The following is a 27,309-nucleotide window of genomic DNA, read 5'->3' as shown; positions in this document are numbered from 1 at the left end:
AGTGATAAAAGCATCTTTGCACTTATTCCAAGAATCGATACTATTGCAAGGCAAAGAAGAGAACCAATTTTCAGAATCACGCAAAGAAAATGGAAATAATTTCATATTCACCACATCATTGTCCACATCTTTTTTCTTTTGCATATCGCATAATTCCATGAAGGTATTAGGATGGGACACGCCATCCTTATTAGCAGTACGGGAAAATTGATCTTTCATAACAAGATTCAGCAAAGCAGTATTAATATCACAAGTCTCCGCACTAGCGGCGGGAGGAGCAAGCGGAGTGCCAATAAAATCATTATTGTTGGTATTTGAGAAATCACACAATTTGGTGTTCTCTTGAGTCATGATGACTACACAACAAGATTGCACTCAAAAACAGATCCGGCAAGAAAATGACGAACGAAAAAGAGGGGCAAATAAAACGGCAAATTATTGTAAAGTGGGCGAGAGGAAAATGAGAGGCAAATGGAAAATAATGTAAATTGTGAGGAGATGAGATTTGTGATTAGGAACCTGGTATATGTTAAAGATCCTCCCTGGCAACGGCGCCAGAAATTCCTTTTGTTGTCGCTTGAAGCTACGTCGGTATTTCCCCAAAGAGGAAGGGATGATGCAGCACAGCGGCGGTAGGTATTTCCCTCAGATGTGAAACAAAGGTTATCGAACCAGTAAGAGAACCAAGAAACACAACATAAATAGCACATGCACACAAATAACAACTACTCGCAACCCAACGTGTAAATGGAGTTGTCAATCCCTTTCGGGTAGCGACACCAGAAATTGGCAAACGGACGTGAGAGAGTTGTAAATATTGATAGATTGAATGCCAAATATATAAATTGCAGCAAGGTATTTTTGTATTTTTGGTTTAGTAGATCTAAAAATAAAATGCAAATAAAACAAATCATAAAGACAAATAATATGAGAAAGAGACCCGGGGGCCGTAGGTTTCACTAGTGGCTTCTCTCAAGAAAAATAGCAAATGGTGGGTAAACAAATTACCGTTGGGCAATTGATAGAACTTCAAATACTCATGAGGATATCCAGGCAATGATCATTATATAGGCATCACGTCCAAGATTAGTAGACCGACTCCAGCCTGCATCTACTACTATTACTCCACAGATCGACCGCTATCCAGCATGCATCAAGTGTATTAAGTTCATGGAGAAACGGAGTAATGCAATAATAATGATGACATGATGTAGACAGGATCTATCTATGTAGAGATAGACCCCATTATTTTATCCTTAGTAGCAATGGTACATACGTGTCGGTTCCCCTTTTGTCACTGGGATCAGGCACCGTAAGATCGAACCCACTACAAAGCACCTCTTCCCATCGCAAGATAAATAGATCAAGTTGGCCAAACAAACCCCAAATATTAGAGAAGAAATATGAGGCTATAAGAAATCATGCATATAAGAGATCAAAGAAACTAAAATAACTTTCATGGATATAAAAAGATAGATCTGATCATAAACTCAAAGCTCATCCGATCCCAACAACGCACCGCAAAAAGATTTACATCATATGGATCTCCAAGAGACCATTGTATTGAGAATCAAACGAGATAGAGGAATCCATCTAGCTACTAACTACGGACCTGAAGGTCTACAAAGAACTACTCACGCATCATCGGAGAGGCACCAATGGAAGTGGTGAACCCCTCTGTGATGGTGTTTAGATTGGATCTGGTGGTTCTGGACTCTGCGGCGGCTGGAATTGATTTTCATTGACTCCCCTAGGCTTTCTAGAATATTGGGGTATTTATAAAGCAAATAGGCGGTCAGGGGGGCACCCGAGGTGGGCCCAACCCACCAGGATGCGCCTGGGCCTCCTGGTGTGCCCTGGTGGGTTGTGCTCTCCTCGGAGCACCCCCAGGCGCAGCCTTGGCCCATTAGGTGTCTTCTAGTCCATAAAAAATCTCCATAAAGTTTCATTGCATTTGGACTCCGTTTGGTATTGATGTTCTGCGATGTAAAAAACATGCCAAAAATAGCAACTAGCATTTGGCACTATGTCAATAGGTTGGTGCCAAAAAATGATATAAAATGATTATAAAACATCCAAGATTGATAATATAACAGCATGGAACAATAAAAAATTATAGATACGTTGGAGACGTATCACCAGCTCATGGTGGTCACCACACAAATTGAACGAAGCTTCTCCAACAACGGTCGGCAACCCACGGCCGAAGAGTTGGCAATCGCCGAGAGCGTTCGAGCAGCCGTCCATTCCTCCGTAGCATACCTTGCGACGACGGAGCCCGTCCAAGCCCAGATTGCGGCTGCCCACGCCCAGCTCATGGCGGCCTTTTCCAAAGAGATGGCGGATGCGGATGGCGAGATGCTTGCTGAGTATGGCGCGATGGATGCCATGGAGCCCTTCCCAGGAGACCGTCAGGCGCGAGCTGGACATGGAGGCGGCGGCGTAGATCGACGAGCACCAACCGTAGTAGTACTCTTTGTTTTATTTAATTAAGATCGTCGATCTTTAATTTGTTAGAGTAATGTTTAGGTCAGCTAGCTCTATTTAATTGCTGAACTTGCTCGATTAAGAAGTGTGGGTGTGCTGTAGTATCCTTTGTGTACCCAAATGATGCAATGACGTGGATGACCACTGTAACCAGGAAAATTCGAACCAAAATTTTTGACGTTCAAACTTATCACACACGGGTTAAGCTATCTGAATCATTTCTGATGTTCACATATCGTACACAGTTCTGAATAAGGGACCGTGTCTGATGACACTTTGCACGCCAGTTTTTTCGCTGAAGCGATTCCAAATTTTTGGCTTCCGCGGAAATATCTACCTCCCCGCCCCCTTCCCCTTACCAAAAGCTACATTTGCCTTGTTTCCGCCTTCCATTCCAAGTCGAAAACTTCACTCATTGCTTGCAGCACCGCCTCCTCGCAGGTGACCCTCCTTCACACTGCTCAGCCTTGTCTATCCAGGCAGGTAATCCACACCCGACCACTAAGGGAGTCCTAGATTAGGGGGTCCCCGGACAGCCGGACTATATCCTTTGGCCGGACTGTTGGACTATGAAGATACAAGATTGAAGACTTTGTCCCATGTCCGGGTGGGACTCTCCTTTGCGTGGAAAGCAAGCTTGGCGATTCGGATATGTAGATCTCCTCCCTTGTAACCGACTTTGTGTAACCCTAGCCCCCTCCGGTGTCTATATAAACTAGAGGGTTTAGTCCGTAGGGCAAGAATAATCAGAATCATAGGCTAGCTTCTAGGGCTTAGCCTCTACGATCTCGTGGTAGATCAACTCTTGTAATACTCATATCATCAAGATCAATCAAGCAGGAAGTAGGGTATTACCTCCATCGAGATGGCCCGAACCTGGGTAAACATTGTGTCCCCCGCCTCCTGTTACCATCCGCCTTAGACGCACAGTTCGGGACCCCCTACCCGAGATCCGCCAGTTTTGACACCGATATTGGAGCTTTCATTGAGAGTTCCATTGTGTCGTCACCATAAGGCTTGATGGCTCCTTCGATCATCGGTAACGATGCGATCCAGGGTGAGGTTTTTCCCCCAGACAGATCTTCATATTCGGCGGCTTCATACTACATGCCAACTCACTTGGCCATCTGGAGTAGATCGAGAGCTACGCCCCTGGCCATCGGGTTTGGAAGCTTGAATTATACTGCCGACATCCGCGGAGACATGATCTTCGACGAATTCGAGCCCATGTCAGGTGCGTCGCATAGTCGCGACGAGCATGACTTAGCTCTACCGCCGGACGGTGTTGGGGAGATCACACCTATGGCTACTCCGGCCTTCAATCCGGAGCAGATCGTGTCGTCCGAGGATGGGTGGATGGACCTCGCCATGGAGGCCGCACACTCAGCGGCGATAGAGCCGAATACCGACTTCACCTCCTACGAGACATGTGTTGCCGGATCCTTGGATTCGTCCCCGTCCACAGGCTCTGAACCGCTCGCGTCCGTGCCTATCGAATCTGATTGGGCACTGATCATGGAGTTTACCTCTGCGGATATCTTTCAGCACTCGCCCTTAGGCGACTTGCTAAATTCATTGAGGTATGTCTCCTTATCAGGAGACCCTTGGCCGAACTATGTCCGGCTTGAGTGGGAAGTGGACGACGAAGAAACTCATTCCGCACCCACCACCCACTTAATAGCCACTATCGACGACTTAACCGACATGCTTGATTTTGGCTCCAAAGACATCGACGGTATGGATAGGAGAAGAACAGGAACCACCGCCCATAGGGCGCTGGACAGCCACCTCATCATATGATATATACATGGTGGACACCCCCAAAGAAAGCGATGGCAATAAGGCAACGGAGGATAATCCCCTCGAGAAGCAATCTAAGCACCGACGTCATCGGCGCCGCTCTAAGCCCCGTGTCGGTGTCAAAACAGGTGGATCTCGGGTACGGGGTCCAGAACTGTGCGTCTAGGCCGGATGGTAACAGGAGGCAAGGGACACGAAGTATTACCCAGGTTCGGGCCCTCTCGATGGAGGTAAAACCCTACGTCCTGCTTGATTAATATTGATGATATGGGTAGTACAAGAGTAGATCTACCGCGAGATCGGAGAGGCTAAACCCTAGAAACTAGCCTATGGTATGATTGTTGTTGTGTATGTTGTCCTACGGACTAAAACCCTCCGGTTTATATAGACACCGGAGAGGGTTAGGGTTACACAAAGTCGGTTACAATGGTAGGAGATCTACATATCCGTATCGCCAAGCTTGCCTTCCACGCTAAGGAAAGTCCCTTCCGGACACAGGACGAAGTCTTCAATCTTGTATCTTCATACTCCAGGAGTCCGGCTGAAGGTATAGTCCGGCCATCCGGACACCCCCTAATCCAGGACTCCCTCAGTAGCCTCTAAACCAGGCTTCAATGACGACGAGTCCGACACGCAGATTGTCTTCGGCATTGCAAGGCGGGTTCCTCCTCCAAGTACTTCATAGAAGATTTTGAACACAAAGATAGTGTCCGGCTCTGCAAAATAAGTTTCCACATATTGCCATAGAGAGAATAATATTTACACAAATCTAATCTGCTGACGTATTTCGTAGTCTGGCACACCATGGCCAAGCCTTTATCCGAGTTGTTTCATTATCCCACCTCAGCGCGTCATGCAAGGCGGTTTCCTTGGCACATCTTGTTAAAGCAGAGATCGTGTCCCCTTATTCCGGCATTCTCATCAATACGGGCGTGGGTAACCCAACCGCTTCTAGGACTCCTAGATTATAGGCAAGTCCAAACGGACACGGAGAGGACGCTTGATATTCACCCTCTTTATAAAGGGACAAGGCTTTTATTTTTCCCTCTCGTGCTCAATCGAATCCTTCCCCCACCTCAAGCTCAAGCGCCCAAAGTTCAGGTCAGGTGCTCCGAACCTTCAGTCATGTCCGGATCTAGCCTTCAAGGCCGATGGGTGCCTTCCTCCGTCACGGAAGAAGACATCAAAAAGTTGAGGGAGGCCAGATATCTGACCGCCGAGATTTTGCATCGGCTGCCTCCCCGAGGGCAGGCCATCCCCACCCCCGAACCCAACGAGAACGTCGTGTTCGTCTCCCACTTCCTCTGAGGTCTAGGCCTTGCTCTGGATCCTTTTGTCAGGGGTTTGATGTCTTACTATGGGCTAGACTTCCATGATCTAGCTCCGGACTCCTTTCTTCATATCACGACATTTATTGTCGTGTGTGAGGCCTTCCTCCGGGTTACCCCTCACTTTGGCCTATGGCTCGAGACCTTTGAAGTGAAGCTGAAGATGATCGAGGGGCAACATGCAGCGTGTGGAGGTGCCTCAATACGCAAGATGACGGGAGCTCCGTGGCCCAAAGGTTCCATCCCAGAGGTGTCTGATTTGTGGCAACATGAGTGGTTCTACATCACGGCTCCTAGAAGTGCCAAGTGGGCGGCCCCCCTGTTTTCCGCTCGGGCCCTCCACCACAGCTGATGTCATGGATCAGCAGAGGTCTGAGCTGGGGTCCAGCCAAGGACGTGCCTATACTGCAAAGCCGCATTCGAGATTTCTTCAATGGAGATTGCAGTTTGGTTGCGGCAATACAAGTTATGCCGGTTCGTCAAGTGCAGCCTTGCAAACGCCGGCCTCTTCGCCTGTGGGAGTTCAATCCCGAGGGACCGCGTGTCATTCAAAATTTTCTCGGCCTGACGCACGAGGAGATGTACAAGTCATTCTTCGGACCTCAGGTGGAGTGTCTGGAAATCACCGAGGACGTGGGCCTGAGTAGTAACCGCGCCGCCGAACAGGTAAGGCATGTTCCGGCCGAACATATTATCTCTCCTTTGTTATGAAGTTATTTCTGAGAGTTTGCTTTTTGACCAGGACTGGCTAACGAAGGCGAAGTTGATTCGGTGTTCGGCCCCCCTCCCTGAGGGTTTTGAAAATCCGGTATTGGAAAAGATGCTCCAGACCGCACCTTGCCCGGAGCCCTTGAAGGAAGATACTGTGGAGGATAATGCGGGTGGACGCGGGCCCCCAATGCTGCCCATTCTAGACGAGGGAGCGAGCGTCTTCATGAAGGAAGACGACCAGAAGAGGAAAAGGACTGCGCCCGGGGATTCGGAAGCCGAAGCTTCCAAACGGGAGAAGAAGTCTCCCACAGAGGGTCCTACCTTGGGGGGCGCTGTTGCCGCACAAAGTCCGTGGGGGGATCAATTCTCCCGTGAGTCGTAAGTGACCCGAAATACTTTAATAGCACAGATATGCCATCTTTTTCTTCTGAGAAAGTAACCACCGCATATATTTTTGCAGTTCGGGCCTTAGCCCCTCTCAAATGAGCTCGTCTTCGGGGGATCTTCTTCCAGAGATGATGGAGAGCGAAACGCCTCCTCCGGACTCCTCCGCTCCGGAAGCGGGTGACCCTGAAGTGTCGTCGCGAAGGGCCTCTCCGAGTCCGGTGAGACCAGAAGATAATCCCATTGACCCCCGAAGCTCCCAGTGTCCGGCTCCCGAAGAGAGCAGACAAAAGAGTCCGGCACCATATAGTGTGCAATCGGATGTTCTGAGGGAGTTGGTGGGGCAAGCGGCCATCTCAGATGAACACCGTGTGCTGATGAATACGGTGATGGAGAGAATATCGTCCGCCGAAAGCGGATTGCATGAAGCTTTTATGAGTCTACTGACAGGCTTTGAGGTACGTAAAAGAATGTATGATAGTCCTGCACATGCTAGGTGTGCCCTGTGTAGATAGTAGCCCCTGAGACTCTGGTTGTCGTCGGAAACGACGGCGAACAGAGGATCATATTCCCAGGTAATAACCATACTGCCTCTATGTGCAGGTGATGGAAGCTCTGGTGGCTAGCCGGACTAGCGAATTTGCCCATTTAGAACGGCAGTTGGATGCAGCAGACGCCGACATCGAGCTTGTTAACAAAAGGCTTGACGAGGCACAGGGTAAGTGTCATTATCTGGTAAAGGCCACATAGGAAGAGCAGCACGATGCCAGTATCTTTAATATGTTGTGACTGCAGATGGAGCGACCACTGTTGAAGCCTTGCGGGCAGAACTTGCCCGAGCCAAGGAACAAGCGAGGTTGGGTAATGCGGCTGCTTTGAAGGCAGCCGAAGAGTTGCAAGCCGAGAAGGCCGCGCATGGCGAGAGCCGAGACAAGATGGCCAAGATGGCCATAGAATTAAAAGTCGCTGCCACCCGTTGCCGGGTTCTTGAAAAGGAAAACCAAGCGAAGGCATCGTACCTTGAGAAGGCTGCTATGACGAAAAAGGACCTCCGCTCTGCTATGAGGGCAAAGAAGGAGGAGCTACGGGAAGCTGGGGATATTGTAGCTGGGAAATCCTTTATGTTGCGGAGGAAGTTCGGATATCCACGGTATGCCCCTCTGGATCGGCTGTGGAGTTCGGAGGATGTATATATGGATTTGGCGGCGAGCGCTGCCGATGCGGCCAAGTATTTCCAGGGTCAGACGGACCGTGAAGTAGACCGGCTGTTTTGGAGACAATTCCATTATCCCGAGCGTCCTCTTTCATTGACTGACCAATTAGCCGAATGGGCCAAACTAAATAGGTTGTCCGGACTTTCCATGAGGTCTGTTGTGGATCAGCTATGGCCGGAAAGGTCAATACCAAACAGCTATTTCAGCTTGGTGCAGCAGTTCCTTGACGTGGTGCCGCGCATTAATGCGATGAAGAGGTCGGCATGCATAGAGGGCGCACGGATGGCCTTTGACCGTGTTAAAGCATACTGGGCGGAGATGGATGCTACCACTATTGCAGCGCGGGATTCGGCCATAGGTCGAAGGGCTGCTGAGCACTACTTTGAAGAAGTTCTTGAGGGTGCTCGTTTGATAGAGACCCAGTGGTCAAAAAATATTATGTTTGAGTGATATGTAATCTCATTATAAGAGAAATGCTTTTATAAAATTTTATAAGGCTATTTTTATAATTTTGCCTGAAAGTAATATGATACCTCCTGGGCGGCCGTTTATGTATACACGTGTATAACCTGAAAGATTGCAGCCGTCGGCTTCAACCCTCACACAGATGATGCGGAGGTGCTCGCAAAAACACGCGTTCACACTTAACCCAACGTCTTGGTCCTATTAAGGAGGTGATAGCGGAGCGAGCAAGGCAACCGGACTATAATGCGTTAGCACTTTCACTTAGCCATAGGAGTTTGACAGTGGGGCTACTAGATAGCCCCTGGTGGCTCCGCACTCTCCTGATCTCGGGGTGCGTACATGCCTGGCCGGAAAATGGCCCTTCGTTAAGGCGGAGGAATTCTAACATTCCCACAGGTCATCGAGTGGTTGACCAGTCTCACACTATATCATGACAGTCAGTTTTCGGCTTTCTCTACTGAGGTGCTTGTCCGGATGAACCAGGGCACAATCGCAGTAGTTCTCCTGGTGCTACCTTAGCCGGTAAAGTGGAACGTAAGGCACCAAAACACAGGAGCTGGGCAAACCCAACATTTGACCAAAGACAATGATTCGGAGCTGATGCATATAGGGCCAAAGTCGCGACGCCGAACACTCCCTAAGGTATTCGGTCTTTGTGGTATAAACCGGGCCTAAATAATGGCCTTTGTAAGAAGCCCCTTGTGTCCAGGTACATGCATTGTTCTGGCGTGGACACATGCCAAGACGTCAGCATCCTTCTCAACGGTGGATATGTATCAACAAGAGACAGTAAAAAAGGTTTACGCAGGGTCTTAATCTAAAAAGAATCCTTGGAGCGGGTCCCTGCTGCACGTCTGAGCCTGTGTCTCCGTTGTGCCGTATCCTGGACGGGTGTAGCACGATGATCGTCTGTAAAAGAGAGGAATTTAGGTGGAAAAAAATTGTCGTGCAAAAAGATAGTTTGTTAAAGAAACCATGTATAATTCAAGGTGAGAAGAAAATGCCACATATCTGCATGTGTTGAGCCCCTTGTATTGACAAATAGGGGTGTGACCGTTTATTCGGTATAAGTAGCGGCACCGGACTCGATTAGTTGTGTCTGAGGTCTTGACGACCTATTGGATGCTTTCGCTGGCCCGGGCGCCTTTAGTGTGCGGCTGCCAAGGCAGCCTCACTCTCTTCGGCGCGCAGAGATCACTTGATATTTCCGTGCACTGTAATGATGCCACATGGACCGGGCATCTTGAGTGTGAGGGAGGCGTAGTGTGGTATTGCATTAAAGCGAGCGAAAGCTTCTCGTCCGAGCAGTGCTTGATAGCTGCTTTGAAATGGAGCGATGTGGAAAGTTAAATGCTCGCGACGGAAGTTATCGGGGGACCGAATATAACTTGTAGTAGGAGGGAGCCCGTACAACGAGCCCCTGGGCCTGGCGTTACTCCTTTAAAGGTAGTATTGCTATGGCGAATTTGTGTTGGGTCTAACCCCATCCCGCTGATTGTATCCCGATATATTAGGTTTAGGCTACTGCCGCCGTCCATCAAAACTCGTGTGAAGTGATATCCGCCAATTACTGGGTCTAATACCAGGGTAGCCCATCCTGCGTGTCGGATACTTGTTGAGTAATCGCGATGGTCAAAAGTGATCGGTTGAGACGAATACCATGAATCCGTATCCCAACCTTGATGACCGTAGTTCGGCCAGGGCTCTCCTGATAAAGAGAGAGACTTTAGCGTCTTCAGAATATCGCCGAAAGGCGAGTGCTGAAGGATGTCCGCGGTAGTAAACTCCATGATCGGCGCCCAATCGGATTCGATCGGCAGGGGCGCAGAGGGTTCGGAGTCCGGAGAGGAGTCCGGCTCCTTGGAGTCACGAGTCTCGCAGAGTGTGGGGCGGGTGTTCGGCTCGATCGCTGTTGGGATCGCAGCCCCCGAGGTGGCGTCCAACCACCCATCCTCGATCGGCGCGGTTGGCTCCGAATTAAGGGTCGAAGCCGATGCGGGTGCGGCCTCCAGGGCACTGTTCGGCGGCAGAGCTAGATCATGCTCGTCGTGACAGTGCGGCGCTGTCGGCGTTCTGGGAACGGGGGTCCCCAGACATGCCTGCCTCCGGCCTGCGGCGTGGCTCAAAGGGGGGCCCAGTGCGGCCCATCTTCATCAACACAGACCCAAGACCCTCGCGAGGGGCCAAGCCTCGCGGGGTGGACGACACGGAGCTTCCTCAGGCACGGCCTCATCAGGCTGGCTCGCGAGGAGGCGGAGAGATCAAGGCGGGGTACCTCATGAGGTGCCCGTGACGCAAGCCATGACGACCAAAGGCGCCAGGCGGGCGCCAGCCACGCAGTGTCCTCCTTTCCTCTCTGGTGCAAAGGGAGCAAGCGCAGGCGAGAGCGTCAAGCAAAGGCACCCATTTCGGTGCAACGAGACCAAGACCAGTCCAACGGCAGGGAGGAAGTCATTATGGAGCCCAAGCCAGCGTCACCACCAGAGCCTTTGGCAGGCGAGGACCAACTTTAGTCATGATAAGTGTACCAGATGTTCCCCTTCAAAATGGCCAATTGCTAGCGCCCTTCCCGCTCAATATTTGGGAAGAGGCCCACGGCCTTTTCCTATAAATAGGACTAGCCACCCCCAGGGTAGAAAAGATCGAGAATCGGCCAACCCAGAAACAAGCTGGGATCGAAATCAGAGAGAGAATCGAGAAGAGAGAGAGAGAAGGGTGACTGAACTCCTCCTAGCAGTTCGTCGCCCCAGCACAAAAACAGACCCTCGCGAGGCTGTTCTTCCTTGTATTGCTCATCATCATCAGCCCAAGAGGCAATCCACCACACCACACACTGGAGTAGGGTATTACACCACAACGGTGGCCCGAACCAGTATAAACCCTATGTCTCTTGTGCTGTTCTTTCCATAGCTTAGATCTTAGCGAGGCGGAGGGGTGCAGGTAGGTAGAAGGCGAAATCTCCGCGCGCACCCCAATGTTCGAACCTCAAGGGTCTGCCGGAACCCGAAATCCGACAGGCGCACTCGGCAGTGGCTTGAATCCGTCGAAGATCAAGTCCCCGCGGATGTCAGCCGTGTAGTTTAAACTTCCAAATCTGACCTGACGGCCAGGGGCATAGCTTTCGATCTGCTCCAGATGGCCTAGTGAATTGGCCCGCAATGCGAAGCCGCCGAAGACGAAGATCTGTCCGGGGAGGAAGGTCTCACCCTGGACTGCATCGCCGTTGATGATCGTAGGAGCCGTCAAGCCTGACGGCGACGACACAGAGGAACTCTCAATGAAAGCACCAATGTCGGTGTCAAAACCGGCGGATCTCGGGTAGGGGGTCCCGAACTGTGCGTCTAGGCCGGATGGTAACAGGAGGCAAGGGACATGAAGTTTTACCCAGGGTCGGGCCCTCTCGATGGAGTTAAACCCTACGTCCTGCTTGATTAATATTGATGATATGGGTAGTACAAGAGTAGATCTACCGCAAGATCGGAGAGGCTAAACCCTAGAAGCCTCTGGTTTAGATCGGAGAGGCTAAACCGCAAGAGTAGATCTACCGTATGATTGTTGTTGTGTATGTTGTCCTACGGACTAAAACCCTCTGGTTTATATAGACACCGGAGAGGGTTAGGGTTACACAAAGTCGGTTACAATGGTAGGAGATCTGCATATCTGTATCGCCAAGCTTGCCTTCCACGCCAAGGAAAGCCCCTTCCGGACACGGGACGAAGTCTTCAATGTTGTATCTTCATAGTCCAGGAGTCCGGCTGAAGGTATAGTCCGGCCATCCGGACACCCCCTAATCCAGGACTCCCTCACCCCGCCATAACAAAAGCAGCGATACCGGCACAAGAGACAATAACGTTGAGGATAGTGCCGAAGGCGAAGACAATCCCCTTCAGCCAGGCTTCGAGCGGGAGGATGGGCAAGCTAGCCCTAAGGAACAGGGGGAAGACGGAGAATCAGAGGATGACAATTACATGCCCCTCTCCGATGACGAGGTCAGCCTCGGCGATGAAGAATTTATCGTGCCCGAGGATCCCGTCGAGCAGGAGCAGTTCAAGCACCGGCTTATAGCCACAGCAAAAAGCCTGAATAAAAATCAGTAGCAGCTTCAAGCTGACCAAGATCTGCTAGCGGATAGATGGACTGAGATCCTGGCAGCCGAGGAATATGAACTCGAGCACCCAACCAAAAGTTACCCAAAATGCAGGTTGCTACCCCAACTCGAGGAGGAAGCATTAAAGCCTACGCTCCCAATGTATGATGCGGCTGACCAACCACCTCGTGGCCGAGACAAAGCGGCATATCAGTCCGAAGTCTAGCCCGCACCCCGTCGCCAGTTAAACAAAGATACCAAGGCCCGGGGTAACACGCAGGACCTGCGAGAAGTATTGGAAAACAAATCAGGAAATAAAAGATCGGTCTGTGGATCACGGGGGCGTGCCCCAACGCGTGACGACAACTGTCACGCCGGATATACTAAAAGCAAATCCGGCCGGGCCGAACACATCAGACAAGACTAGTATGAACTGCGTCGTGATATAGCCCAACACAGAGGCGCCGCACACCCCCTATGCTTCACTGATGAAGTAATGGATAATGAATTCCCAGAAGGGTTTAAACCCATGAACATTGAATCATATGACGGCACTACAGACCCCGCGGTATGGATAGAGGATTTCTTCCTCCACATTCACATGGCCCGCGGGGATGATCTACACGCCATCAAGTATCTCCCGCTAAAACTCAAGGGGCCTGCTCGGCATTGGCTGAATAGCTTGACGGCAAACTCCATCGGAAGTTGGGAGAACCTGGCAGACGCATTCCTGGACAACTTCTAGGGCACTTATGTGCGACCACCGGATGCTGACAATTTAAGTCACATAACACAACAGCCCGGAGAGTCAGCCAGGAAATTCTAGACTCGGTTCCTAACTAAAAGAACCAAATTGCCGACTGTCCGGATGCCGAAGCTCTAGCGGCCTTTAAACATAACATCCGTGATGAATGGCTCGCCGGACATCTCGGCCAAGAAAAGCCAAAATCCATGGCAGCCCTCACGACACTCATGACCCGCTTTTACGCGGGTGAAGATAGCTGGTTGGCCCATAGCAACAACACAGCAAGCAACCCTGGCACATCAGAAGCCAGAGATAGCAACGGCAAACCCCAACGCAACAAACACAAGCGCCACAAAAAGGGTGAAAACGCCAAAGATACGGCAGTCAATGCTGGATCTAGGGGCTCTAAGTCCAGTCAGCAGAATGGGCCACTCAAAAATGACAATTCGGGTACGTCTAGCCTGGACTGCATACTCGATCCCCCATGCCAAATTCATGGCACCCCAGGAACACCAGCCAATCATACCAACAGAGAATGCTGGGTCTTTAAACAAGCCGGCAGGTCAGGTGCCAAAAACAAAGATAAGGGGTCTCAAAGCGACGATGGCGACGAGGAGCCTAGATCACCAAGTACAGGAGGGCAAAAGAAATTTCCCCCGCAAATCCAAACAGTGAACGTGGTAAACGGCACCTACAATCCCAACCCGGACCGGACGCACACCCTTAGGGATGTCGACTTAGCGAAACCAGTCGTCCCACAATATAAACAAGGGCCGATCACCTTCAACCGCATGGATCGTCCGGTTAACACCAATCAGGGCAGTCCAGCCGCACTAGTCCTCGACCCAATAATTGACGGGTTCCACCTCACACAAGTCCTTATGGACGGAGGTAGCAGTCTAAACCTGCTTTACCAGGACACTGTGCGCAAGAAGGGCATCGATCATTCGGTGATCAAGCCCACTAAAACCACCTTCAGAGGTATTATACCAGGTGTGGAGGCCAGCTGTACAGGCTCCATCGCCCTTGAGGTAGTCTTCGGACCACCAGACAATTACCGTGCCGAAGAGTTAATCTTCGACATCATCCCCTTTCACAATGATTATCAAGCACTGCTCGGACGAAGCGTGTTTGCTCGATTCAATGCGGTACCACATTATGCCTACCGTAAGCTCAAGATGCCCGGTCCGCGCGGCGTCATCACGGTTAGTGGAAAGGCCAAACTTTCCCTCGGCACCAAGGAGTATAGCGCTGCTTTAACAACAGAAGGTACAAGTGGCACCTTCCAACCGAACCTCGAGTCGACGGCCCAACTCCCGGACACCGCCAAAGGACTTCGAGCTACTTTGCGGCGGGATAGCCCGGCTCGTCCAGAGCTCAATTAAACACTCCGGCGAAGGCCAGGGCAGGCCACATACCGCGGGTCAACCCCTCTGTGGCACACAAGCATTTCTTACATTTTGTTTGCAGGTTCAACTTTGCACAGACCAGGACTGGCGATATGGAAGCAGCTCGAACGAACAAGGGAATCCTTAGATATTCCCCGCGATGACCATCCGACTATACCCCAGATCCGCACACAACTTCTTCCCTCCTGGTCTCAGCAGGTTCCACAATCATATTTCTTTTTATCACATTACATATACTCACACGCATCGACGTACTATTTAAATACAACATGTGGATTTATATAACGCTTATCTACTGTTATTTCTTGTTGAAATTCTTTTGTCAAGTGGCATCCGTACACCGCGATATGCCTTAAATATGCTAGGGGCTTCGTTTTACCCATAATACGGCAATCAAGTCCGAACACCTTCATGGAAGTTCGGCACCCCGAACTTATAGCAATATATGCATCAGCTCCGAATCATGTCTTGGGTCAAATGTTGGGTTTGCCTGGCTCCCATGTTTTGCTGCCTTACATTCCGCTATATCGGCTAAGGCGGCACAGGGAGAACTACTTCGATTGTGTCCCAGTTCTTCCGGACGAGCACCTCAGTAGAGAAAGCCGAAAACTGACTGTCATGATACGCGAGAGCTGGTCAGCTGTTCGAGAGGTTGTAAAATCTTTAAGGATTCTTCCCGCATAATGCCATAACCAATGCAGCGTGCGATGGATCGGCTTTCTTCCGATCAGGTGCTTATATAGCCCCTTGTGCGGTCCTCCGAACACCAGGGGCTGCGCCTACCTTTCTTTTCTAAAGCTCCTATGGCTAAGTAGGAGTGATAAAGCCCTATAGTACGATTGCCTGGTTTGTTGTGCTGAACACTTCCTTCAAAGGACCCAAAACTGGGATAAAGATTGATCAGGTTTATCCCGAACACCCTCGTACTTCCTACGTGGGGGCAGAAGCCGACGACTGGCCAACTCTCAGGATTAATAGATAAAGCGGCTGCACAGGAGGATAAACTTTTTATATAATAGGTAATAAATAATAGGAATGACCTTGTTCAACATTACAAAGGACAACATGATTGTATTCATGGAAATATAATGTCCTTGGTGCATTGCTCCGCTGCAAGGCAGGATCCTTTGAGGACACTTTCATAATATAATTCGGGCTTGCGGTGCTCCTTACCCTCTGGCGGTCCCTCGGTCATCAGCTTTTCAGCATCCATCTTCCCCTAGTGCAGCTTTGCACATGCGAAGGCCATTCACGCACCCTCTATAAAGACCGATCGCTTGATGACGTCAAGTCGAGGGCAGGCACTCGCAAGCCGCTTCACGCGCCCAAAGTAGCTACTTGAAATCGTCTCGGCGGGCCATAACCGGATAACCAAATCCTTCATGGCTAATTCGGCCGCCCTATGCAGTTCGATCAGCTGTTTCAGTTGGTCGGTAAAAGGCACCGGATAATTCGGTGCCAAATACTGCGACCAGAGGAGCTTATCCGCAGTGTTCCCATCTTCGGCTCAGTAGAATTGGGCGGCATCCGTTATGCTGCGGGGCAGTTCCGCAAATACCACTGGAGGAATCCGAACTCAAAATTAAAACATGATTTTCTCCTCAAATACTTGCTTTACATGGAAAAAGCCTTACCCTCCGTGATCGTCTTCGCCGCTTGGATCTCCTGCAAGGCGCCTTGGGTTTCCCCCTGGGCATCGCACGTGGCCAGATGAGCCCTGGCGAGTTTGGATTCTTTCCCCGTTAAACTCTGCTCCAAGGTCTCACATTTCTCCACGGACTCTTGAAACTCCTGCTCAGCTTCAATAACCCGGGCCTCGTGCTTGTTACGAAGAGCCTGCTCTGCGGCTTCCTTGTCCTCGGCCTCAGCGACAGCCTTCCTCAGAGCCTCGACTTTGGTCATTGCCCCTGGCGCAAATAATGAAACATATTTTATCATACTGGAAATTTGTTCACACTAAACGCGAACAAGGCTTGCGCATACCTTGTTTATCTTCCAACTGCCTTTTCAACTGGCCAAGTTCTTCTTCGGCCTGCTCCAGACTTTGGTTCAGTCCGGAGACCTCCGCAGTATGAGAGGCAGCAGCCGCTGCAGACGCCTGCTTATGAAAGAAGAGAGATAGATGTCATCAAGTGAGTCTTCCTGCGAACATAAAATCGATCCTCTGTCCGGTCCTTTCTTGACCAAACAGTGTATCAGGGGCTACTATCCATACTATGACACTCTTCGAAACCTCATAAAACATACCTCAAAGCCTCTTATAAGGCTGATATAGGCTTCATTCAGTCCACTCTCAGCAGACTGAATCTCCTTAATCACCGCACCCATCAGGGCACGGTGTTCATCGATGATGAAGGCGCTCTTTAGCGCTGCCAACAAAATATCCGGCACCTCTAGTTGGACAGAGATTTCCGGTGGAACAGGCACGCCCCCTCCAGCCGAGGGAGGCCGCCTGCTTGATTCTGGAGCCGTATTGGTCTCCGGAATTGCGTCTGGCTGGGAGCCGAATTCAAGATGGCTTCCGCCGTCGACTCCGATGGGAATCTTCTCCCCCATGTCTCCGGCCCTCGAAGTTTGACCTTCAGGCGCCACTTTCACGATCTCTCCCCCCTCCTTAGCCAGGGTCCTTCTGGGACGAAGCCTCGGTGATATTCACATATTTGGGGGAAGGGGCCCTCGGGGCATCCCGCTCTCCATAGCATCCAAGCTCAACAAATCCTCTAATGAGGATCGTTCGGTGTGGGACCTCGTCGTACTACAAAAAATATAGCTCAGGTTAGAATATTATGCCATGATGAGTCTGGACGCACAAACATGTTCGGATCTTATACTCACGAGTTTACCAGGGGCTAGGCCCTGGGATCCCACATCAGGCTGCTGTCGGCGGCGGCAGTGGACTCTTCCGGAAGAGGAGCTTTTCCCCTTTTAGGCGACTCGGCCTCCAAGTGTATGAAGGCCGCCCTCTTCTTTCTTCCACCCACTGGGGATTCGTCTTCCTCCTACTCCTCGTCCTCTTCGGAGGCAGAACGGATGTTGGAGCCTTCGGATATTGTGTCTGAAGTGCCGCGGCGACAAAGGCCGCCCCGGGTCTTTTTGGCCTCCCTCTCGGCCTTCTTCTTAGGCGCCTTGTACGGCGCCATGACCAGCATCTTCGTCAAAAGTGGGCTGGCCAGTTCTTCAGGCAATAGGGCCAGACAGTGGATCCGCCCCACCTTCTTCGTCTAGCTCTAGGGGAGTTGAGGAAAACACATTAAGTGTTTCCCTTGGGTTATGCGGATAAAACACATGAAAACTTACCGAACTTGCAGGGCGGGACAGTTGGTACCCGCGGTCCTTGGCCGAGTCCGGCCATGATTTTCCAGACTTGAAAAGCACCGTCCAGATGTCTTTGTGCGAGGATCCAAAGAGCTCTTGCAGGGTCTGGTGCTTGGCCAGATCGAATTCCCATAGATTGCAAGTCCGGTGTTGACAAGGCAGGATCCGGCGAACTAATATCACCTGGACTACATTGACAAGTTCGATGTTCTTGTCTTCCATATCTTTAACGTGTGTTTGGAGCACCGACAGTTCATCGGACGAAGACCAGTTCAGGCCCTTCTTGGGCCAGGACATAAGCCATAGAGGGCCTCCGGATCGGAACTCTGGAGCAGCGGCCCATTCCGTGCCATGCGGCTCAGTGATGTAAAACCACTTCTGTTGCCACTCTTTGACGGAATCATTAAAAGTACCTATTTGCCATGTGACGTTGGTCATCTTGCTCACCATAGCGCCCCTGCACTCGGCGTGCTCACCGCACACCACCCCGGGCTTCAATTAAAGATCTTCAGCCATAAGCCGAAGTGTGGCGAGATGAAGAGAAAAGCCTCGCACACGACGATGAATGTCAAGGTGTTGAGGAAGGAATTGGGGGATAGATCATGAAAATCAATCTTGTAATAATACATGATGTCGCAAACGAACGGATGGAGGGGAAACCCTAGCCCGCGGACAAAGTGAGGGAGGAATACAACCCTCTCTTGGGATTCCGGAGTGGGAACGATCTGTCCCGCCGTCGGGAGACGGTGGCCAATTTTTTTGGCCACATACCCGGGCTCCCGAAGCTTTTTGATATCCTTCTCCTGGACGGTAGAGGCCATCCACTTGCCTCCTGCTCCGGATCCAGACATTTTCGGAAGGCCTTTGTGGGCGGAGAAGATGAACGCTCGGGCGCTGGAGCTCGGGCGAAGGGGAATGGATCAAGAAGAAGAAAGAGTGGGTGCGAATAAAGGCAGCAGGGATTCTGCGCCTCCCCACTTTCCTGGTAAACTCGCTTATTCCCCAAGCATCGTGATTGGTGGTGCGGTTGGGTTACCCACACCCGTATTGACGAGAATCCCGTGATAAGGGGACACGATCTCTACTTCGACGAGACGTGCCAAGAAAACTGCCACGCAATATGTGCAGTAGCTGGTTGAGAAAAACAGTTCGAATAATGACTGGGCCATGGCGTGATGTCACGCTATGAAATTTGTCAGCAGATTAGATTTGTGGGATATTGTGCTCTCTACGGTGGTACGTGGAATTTTTTTTGCAGAGCCGAAAACGATCCTTGTGTTCGAAATCTTCTATGGAGTATTCGAACGAACAAACCCGCCTTGCAATGCCGGAAACAATCTGCGCGCCGAACTCGTCGTCATTGAAGCCTGGTTCAGGGCCTACTGAGGGAGTCCTGGATTAGGGGGTCCCCGGACAGCTGGACTATATCCTTTGGCCGGACTGTTGGACTATGAAGATACAAGATTGAAGACTTCGTCCCGTGTCCGGGTGGGACTCTCCTTTGCATGGAAAGCAAGCTTGGCGATTCGGATATGTAGATCTCCTCCCTTGTAACCGACTCTGTGTAACCCTAGCCCCCTCCGTGTCTATATAAACCAGAGGGTTTAGTCCGTAGGACAAGAATAATCAGAATCATAGGCTAGCTTCTAGGGTTTAGCCTCTACGATCTCATGGTAGATCAACTCTTGTAATACTCATATCATCAAGATCAATCAAGCAGGAAGTAGGGTATTACCTCCATCGAGAGGGCCCGAACCTGGGTAAACATTGTGTCCCCCGCCTCCTATTACGATCCACCTTAGACGCACAGTTCGGGACCCCCTACCCGAGTGTAACGCCCCGGATGTAAGTTGCCATATTTGTACTCCAACTCTTGCCATTTTTGGCTCTAAGTTATGAGATTCCTTCATGGTTTGGTTTTGTCTTCGTTTTGCATTTTGTTCATGTCATGCATTTCATATCTTCTCATCATGTGCATCTCATTTGCATACGTGTTCGTCTCATGCATCCGAGCTTTTTCCCCATTGTCCGTTTTGCAATTCGGCACTCCTACGTCCTCCGGCGACCCCTTTTGTCTCTTTTCATGTGTGGGGGTTAAACATTCTCGGAATGGACCGAGATTTGCCAAGTGGCCTTGGTACACCACCAGTAGACCGCTTGTCAAATTCCATGCCATTCGGAGTCCGTTTGATGCTCCAACGGTTAACCGGGGAACCGCAAAGGCCTCATGTGTGTTGCAGTCCAATACCCCTCCAAAACGGCCCAATAACCCTTCCAAACCACCTCCATGTCCTCCGCCGTCAGATCACGATCATGTAGGCGAAAACTACACCCCATTTGGACACTCCAAACTCCTACCTATAAATATGCCCTCCCCGTCCAAAATCCGGGTTGAAACCCTAGCCCCGCTCCCTCTCCGCCGCCGGATGTGTCCGCCGGCGCCGGACATGTCAACTGCGTCCGCCCGCAGCAAATAGCACGCCGCCACCTGTCCCGCGCATCGCCCCCGCCATCGCGGCCCGCCGGGCCCAGGGCAGGCCCACCCGACCCGCGCGCCTCCACTCCGCCGTCCACCTGGCGCCGCCCGCCTCCACCGCGCACCTGCACCGCGCGCCGCCGCCGCCTCTTTGCTCCGGCCACCGTATCACCGTCGTCCTCTTCGCCGGGCCCCACCACCGTGCCAGTCCCCGCCGCCGTGCTGCGCCTGACCCGTGGAGCCGTGCCCCGTCGCCTCTCCGGCTCGCCACCGGCCGGATCTGGTGAGATCCGGCCCGGAGGAGTCCCGCCGGTCGTCTTCCTCCCTCGCCGGCGTCGAATCCCGACCATCCTCAGATTGCGCGCGACAAAACCTAGATCCCGTTGACTTTCGCGAGGTCGTTTTCCCACGAAGTCATTTTCCCCTCATGTTTTATGCCTTTGTTCATCAAGCCATAACTCTGTGACTGTAGCTCCGATTCATGCGCATAATATATTAAAATGTTCATCAGGATGTGCTCTTAATTTTGTTCCATTGTGGCATGCTTGTTTGAGTCGATATTGATGCCCAAATCCTTGATGCAAGAGTGCTATAAATTGTTAGGTGTTGTTACTTAGCAGATTATGAGGATTTGTCATTTTTGCCACATTTGTTGTGTGCTGCATATGGGCATGAGCTCTACATGTGTTTTGATCTATGCCATGCCATCTATACAGGGGTGTTTGCCATGTATTTTTGTGATCAATGTGGTGACTGTAATAAGCATGCAAAGTAGCCTTCGTGTTATTGCTAATTTCAGGATCTCAGGATTTTGGCTAAGTCTTTTGTCTGTTGTTATTTTGATGTCATGTAACCATATTGCTATAGTGAGATACATGCCCTTTTTGAGTTGCTTCAGTAAGGATGATTTGGACATATGGTTGTGCTCTATCCATGCCCCTATTTGAAATTATGGAGTGCCCTAGCATGTCTTAATCTTTCACTACTTTTGCTATAAAATGTTCCTGGCAGATTGTTTACATGTTAATCAATTTTGCCATGGTTGTTGTAGTTGATCCATGCATGCTATGAACTTGCTCTTGCCTTGGTTAGCTTCATAGACATGCCATATTGCCGATGCTATTCTTATCTTGTCATGCAATGCCTTGTGTTGAGTGAATCGAGCTCGCAAAGATGCCTTCATAACTCTGTTTTGCCATGCTCTATTTTTTGCTAAGTCTGAATCTGTTAACGAAACTTGCTATGTTTAAATGGGTGCCATCATATCTTCTGTGCCTTTTTGGCTCATGGTCATTAAGGGACTTTTGTTCTATGCTTTGAGTAGATTCATGCCATGCCTTTGTTTGCTATGATTTGTTCCTGTAGCATGTTGTTTGCTTGCTCTAAACATTGCTTCTTGATGTTATTCTCGGCATGTTAGTATTTTCACTAAGTCTGTGATGCTGATATCTTTTGCACTTTTGCCATGCTTGTTTGAACCCGCTCTTGTGTGATTTAGCCGTAGCTTAGTGTTCATATTTTGTCAAGCATCTTGAGTAGATCACTACCATATGCTTTGTTGCTATGTTGGAGTGCAGTAGCTTAGTTTCTTGTTGCATTCTAGATGGCATCGTGTTGTTAATCGCAGAATTGTGCCATCCTCGTTTTGCTTGCCATTTGCAAACCATGCATCCATTTCCGGTGATCTTTATATCGATTTCGACCGAAATCAACTCATCTTTCTAGCGGCACACTTGGTTTGCCAAGTTGATGCCTTGTTCATCTTTTTCCTTCCGGAGCACGCATATGCATTGCATATCACATCCCGCATGTCATGCCATGTTTTGCATCATGTTGCTTGCGCATTGCACCGTGATTGATTGTTGGTCCTTTTGCTTGTGTTCTTGCTTTGGGTAGATCCGGGAGACGAGTACGTGATCGAGGAGCCTGTTGAGTACGCTAACGAGGATCAAGCTTTCGTCAACTCTGAGAATTTTGTAGGCAAGATGACCATACCCTTGAAATCACTTCTATCTTTGCTTGCTAGTTGTTCGCTCTATTGCTATACCGCTATACCTACCACTTTCTATATCATGCCTCCCATATTGCCATGTCAAGCCTCTAACCCACCATTCCTAGCAAACCGTTGTTTGGCTATGTTACCGCTTTGCTCAGCCCCTCTTATAGCGTTGCTAGTTGCAAGTGAAGATGAAGTTTGTTCCATGTTGGAACATGGATATTTTGGGATATCATTATTATCTCTTATTTACTATAATGCATATATATATACTTGGTAAAGGGTGGAAGGCTCGGCCTTATGCCTGGTGTTTTGTTCCACACTTGCCTCCCTAATTTCTGTCATACCGGTGTTATGTTCCTTGATTTTGTGTTCCTTATGCGGTTGGGAGTTATGGCAACCCCTTGACAGTTCGCTTTGAATAAAACTCCTCCAGCAAGGCCCAACCTTGGTTTTACCATTTGCCTACCTATCACCATATACCTTTCCCTTGGGTTCTGTAGACTCAAGGGTCATCTTTATTTTAAACCCCCCGGGCCAGTGCTCCTCTGAGTGTTGGTCCAAAACAGGCAGCCTGCGGGGCCACCTCGGGGCAACTCAAGGGTTGGTTGTACTCGTAGCTTGACCTATCCGGTGTGTCATGAGAACGAGATACGTGTGACTCCTACCGGGATTTGTCGGCACATCAGGTGGCTTTGCTGGTCTTGTTTTACCATTGTCGAAATGTCTTGTAACCGGGATTCCGAGACTGATCGGGTCTTCCCGCTAGAAGGAATATCCTTCGTTGACCATGAGATCTTGTGATGGTCTAAGTTGGGACACCCCTACAGGGTTTTGAACTTTCGAAAGCCGTGCCTGCGGTTATGGGCAGATGGGAATTTGTTAATGTTCGGTTGTAGAGAACTTGAAACTTAACTTAATTAAAATGAATCTACCGCATGTGTTGCCGTGATGGTCTCTTTTCGGCGGAGTCCGGGAAGAGAACTCGGTCTCATGTTATGCTTGAACGTAAGTAGTTTCAGGATCACTTCTTGATCACTTTATAGCTTCTCGACCGTGCTTTGCTTTATCTTCTCGCTCTCTTTTGCGTAAGTTAGCCACCATATATGCTAGTGCTTGCTGCAGCTCCACCTCACTACCCCTTTCCTACCTTTAAGCTTAAATAGTCTTGATCGCGAGGGTGTGAGATTGCTGAGTCCCCGTGACTCACAGATACTTCCAAACAGATGCAGGTGCCGATGATGCCAGTGCAGGGGACGCTAGTGAACTCGAGTGGGAGTTTGACGAGGATTCATGCCGTTACTATGTGTCTTTTCCGGATGTTCAGTAGAGGAGCCCAGTTGGGACGATCGGGGATCTAGCATTTGGGGTTGTCTTTATTTATGTTGGTTCCGTAGTCGGGCCTTGATTGTATTCTGGATGATGTATGATATATTTATGTATTGTATGAAGTGGCGATTGTAAGCCAACTCTTTACCCCTTCCTTATTCAGTACATGGGATGTGTAAAGATTACCCCTCCTGCGACAAGCCTACCATGCGGTTATGCCTCTAAGTCGTTCCCCGACACATGGGAGATATAGCCACATCGTGGGTGTTACACCGAGATCCGCCAGTTTTGACACCGACAACCCCCATCCTTCTCCTCCTTCCACATCCCACATGCCTCGACCGCCGGTGCGACACCTTCCACCCAAATCACCGAACCCTCCACCAAATAAGGACTGCCCTAAGCCATGGTGCACGCAGTATAGCCAGGATCTCAAGGAGCATTTGGCATCGGAGAAGCAAATCGTGGCCGCATGCGCGGATGAGGTCACAATGGCTGCCATTCGTGCCGACCCCCAGATCTTGGAGGAGCACCTTGCCATTTGCTAGATATGCTGGTTAAGTATGCTCGGTTTACCCGTTGCATGTGTTGCTCCTGCCTTTCCTTCACAAATTCTAGTGAATAGTGCTATCTAATTTTACCATGCAATCTGTTGATCTAGTGTATATGTTCTATATGTCCTGCAATGTGGTGCTCACTTATTAACTCTTTTGTTAATTAGTTGTCGTCTTCAATTAACTGTTTGGTTCAATTCTGCAAATGTGGTGTTCAATTCTTCAGGCTGCAATTTTGTGTTGTCTTCCATGTGAGAAATAAATCAAATTTATCTTTACAAAATACAAGAGAAATGAATACAATTGCTATATTTCCAAGTTGTCAAGCATGCTTGGTTTGGTTATACGCTGTGCAATGTGGTGCTCAGTTAATGTTTGGTTCATTTGTGTTGTGGTGTTTAGTTAACTGTTTGGTTCAATTCTACAATGCGATGTTCAATAGTTGTGGGTGCATTCTGTAATTGTATACCATGTGAGGAATAAATTGAATTTGGCTGTAGTAAATACATGAGAGACAAATACAATTGCTATATTTCCAAGTTGTTAAGCATGCTTGGTTTGGTTAACCGTCTGACCTTCTATTAGGAGTATGTTATATTATGCAATGTGGTGCTCAGTTAATGTTTGGTTTAGTTGTTGTGGTGTTTAGTTAACTGCTTGTCTCAATTCTGCAATGCGATGTCCAATTGTCATTGGTAGAATTTTGTATTGTTGTGCATGTGAGGAATAAATTGAGTTTGGCTGCACTTAATACATGAGAAACATATACAAGTGCTATATTTCCTAGTTCTTAATCATGCTTGGTTTGGATAAATGGGTTTTCCATGTGGCTTGAATTAATCTGATGAATCTACAATGTGCTAATTTTTCATCAACATATTTTACTGATAGCATGTGAACCCTTACTTAACCTGATGACTAACTACCTTATATGTGTTGTGGGGAAACAATGGGAAGCACTGAGGTTTACAATCGAGGTTAGAATGTGCATGGTCCATTGTCTAATAGCACATTATTGTGCAATTGCGGGAACCATTCTAATATTTAGGTTTTTAACAATTTGGTCTTGCCCATGTAGGTCCTGCTATCAGAGGTTTTGACTGACTGTTCGACCCTTTTTGCATATGGGGAAATGAGTTGTCCATGAATATCAATCAAGTCAAGAAACTTAGAAAGATTGTTAGGATAAAGAAATTAGCGACAAAAAATAATATGATCTTTGTCTGCATAATGAAGAAGACATCAGTTCACTACAAGATGGTACTAACTATTATACCTTGCCTTTTTTATTCCTTTGCCCCATTTTCAATATAGAGAAGATATTTATGCACATCCTTGTTTTCAGGCCTTTCCAAAGTAGTTCACCGGTGATTACTGAGGGAGTCTGGGATTAGGGGGTGTTCGGATAGCCGAACTATACCTTCAGCCGGACTCCTGGACTATGAAGATATAAGATTGAAGACTCTGTCCCGTGTCCGGAAGGGACTTTCCTTGGCGTGGAAGGCAAGCTTGGCGATACGGATGTTCAGATCTCCTACCATTGTAACCGACTCTATGTAACCCTAACCCTATCTAGTGTCTATATAAACCGGAGGGTTTTAGTTCGTAGGACAACATACACATCAACAATCATACCATAGGCTAGCCTCTAGGGTTTAGCCTCTCTAATCTCGTGGTAGATCTACTATTGTACTACCCATATCATCAATATTAATCAAGCAGGACATAGGGTTTTACCTCCATCGAGAGGGCCCGAACCTGGGTAAAACTTCGTGTCCCTTGCCTCCTGTTACCATCCGGCCTAGACGCATAGTTCGGGACCCCCTACCCGAGATCCGCCAGTTTTGACACCAACATTGGTGCTTTCATTGAGAGTTCCTCTATGCCGTTGCCGTCAGGGTCGATGGCTCCTACGATCATCAATGGCGATGCAGTCCAGGGTGAGACCTTCCTCCCTGGACAGATCTTCGTCTTTGGCGGCTTTGCACTGCGGGCCAATTCACCTGGCCATATAGAGCAGATTAAAAGCTATGCCCCTGGCCGTCAGGTCAGGTTTGGAAGTTTAAACTACACGGCTGACATCCGCGGGGACTTGATCCTCGACGGATTCGAACCACTGCCGAGCGCGCCGCACTGTCACGACGAGCATGATCTAGCTCTGCCGCCGAACAGTGCCCTGGAGGCCGCACCCGCATTGGCTCCGACCCTTAGTTCGGAGCCGACCACGCCGATCGAGGATGGGCGGTTGGACGCCACCTCGGGGGCTGCGATCCAAATGGCGGTTGAGCCGAACACCAGCCCCGTACTCTGCGAGGCTCATGACTCCAAGGAGCCGGACTCCTCTCCGTACTCCGAACCCTCCGCGCCCCTGCCAGTCGAATCCGATTGGGCACCAGTCATGGAGTTCACTGCCGCAGACATCTTTCAGCACTCGCCTTTCGGCGATATCCTGAAGTCACTGAAGTCTCTCTCTTTATCAGGAGAGCCCTGGCCGGACTATGGTCAGCAAGGTTGGGGTACGGACGATGAAGAAATTCAAAACCCACCCACCACCCACTTTGTAGCCACTGTCGATGACTTAACCGACATGCTCGACTTCAACTCCGAAGACATCGACGGTATGGACGCCGATGAAGGAGATGATGAAGAGCCAGCGCCTACTAGGCCCTGGAAAGCCACCTCGTCATATGACATATACATGGTGGACACCACAAAAGAGGGAGAGGGCGATGGAACAGCGGAGGATGACCCCTCCAAGAAACAGCCTAAGCGCCAACGTCAGCGGCGCCGCTCAAAATCCCGCCAGCACAAAAACGGTGATTCCAGCATGGGAGATAATAATACTCCGGAGAGTGCCGAAGAAAACCCCTTCCAGCAAGACTTAGCACAGGAGGATGGAGAAACCAGCCCTCATGAGAGAGCGACAGACAGAGAGGTCGAGGACGATAATTATATGCCTCCCTCCGAAGACGAGGCAAGCCTCGACGACGACGAATTCGTCATGCCAAA

The sequence above is a fragment of the Triticum urartu genome, chromosome 7A, assembly GCF_056163025.1.
Source record: "Triticum urartu cultivar PI428250 chromosome 7A, HENAU_Tu73, whole genome shotgun sequence".
Classification (NCBI taxonomy): domain Eukaryota; kingdom Viridiplantae; phylum Streptophyta; class Magnoliopsida; order Poales; family Poaceae; genus Triticum; species Triticum urartu.
Note: the sequence above shows the minus strand (reverse complement) of the source record.